The sequence below is a fragment of the Cyprinodon variegatus genome, unplaced genomic scaffold, assembly GCF_000732505.1.
Source record: "Cyprinodon variegatus isolate N-32 unplaced genomic scaffold, C_variegatus-1.0 Scaffold815, whole genome shotgun sequence".
NCBI classification, from domain to species: domain Eukaryota; kingdom Metazoa; phylum Chordata; class Actinopteri; order Cyprinodontiformes; family Cyprinodontidae; genus Cyprinodon; species Cyprinodon variegatus.
The window spans coordinates 353,299-354,515 of record NW_015151268.1 but is presented as its reverse complement, the minus strand read 5'-3'; positions in this window follow the sequence as shown (position 1 = coordinate 354,515).

The window sequence follows — 1,217 nt, the reverse complement described above, 5'->3', positions numbered from 1 at the left end:
CAGCTGTCTCACTGTGTGGTGTGGAGGCTGCAGCGCCTCAGACTGGAAGAAGGTGAAGAGGTTGGTGAGAATAACAGAGACATTTCATCCCAGCGCTGGATACCCCTCACTCCCCCACCATGGACTGTTCTCCCTGCTGCACTCTGGGAAGAGGCTTCTCAGCATCCGCTGCCTGTCTAGCAGATTCCAGAACAGTTTCTTCCCCACTGCCATCAGACAGCTGAACTGTTGAAAACAATTCTAAATCAGGTCAAAAAAGTTCTACTTCATTTTTACACCGTATGTATTTTTCATATCAATGTGGTTTGTACCATATTTTTCTCCCACGCTGTTGATATTCGATGCATTCTGCTGCACTTTATTGATTGACTTTATTGATCTCACAGTGAAGAAATTTACTTGTTACATCAGCTCACATAGTCAAAAGAGAAGAAGCAGGTGCCAAAGGAAGAAAAGGTGCATGGATATATCCAGTATATACATTGCGTCCACAGATGACAGCTTTTTTTTTTATAGCAGGATTTTTGTACAGGGTTATTGCACAGGGAGGTTTACATGGATATTTATATAGATGGATATCTATATTTATATATATCGTTATTGGACAGGGTATCAAATAGTAATTGCACATTATACATTGGACAAGTTTTTGCCGTTGTAGTGTTGCATTGTAGAGTCTGGTTGCAGCAGGGATGAATGACTAAATGCAGCAGGGATGTCTTTGACTAAAGTAGCTGCTCAGCTCCTCTACAGTCTGGTGCAGAGGGTGGAAGGTGTTCTCCATGATGGATGGAAGTCCTCCACTGAGTCCAGAGTCCAGCCAGTCCAGTCCAGGTTATTATTGACATGAACACCCAGGTATTTGAAACTCTCCACAAGTCCTGCCCCTGGATGTTCACGGGGGAGTGAGGTGGGGTTTCTTCTCCTGAAGTCGACCACTATCTCTTTGGTCTTACTGGTGTTAAGACACAGGTGTTATTTTCTCACACCAGTCCACAAAGTTCATGATGACCGATCAATACAGCTTGTTCCCTTCAGAAACACAGCCTACAATGGCCGAGTCATCAGGGAACTTCTAGAGATGGCAGCTATCTGTGTTGTAGGTGAAGTCCGAGGTGTAAAAGAGACAGAACGGTGCCCTGGGGGGGGCACGGTGCTGCAGAATGCCACCTCTGACTGACAGCCATGCAGCTGCACGTACTGAGGGCGTTCGTTGA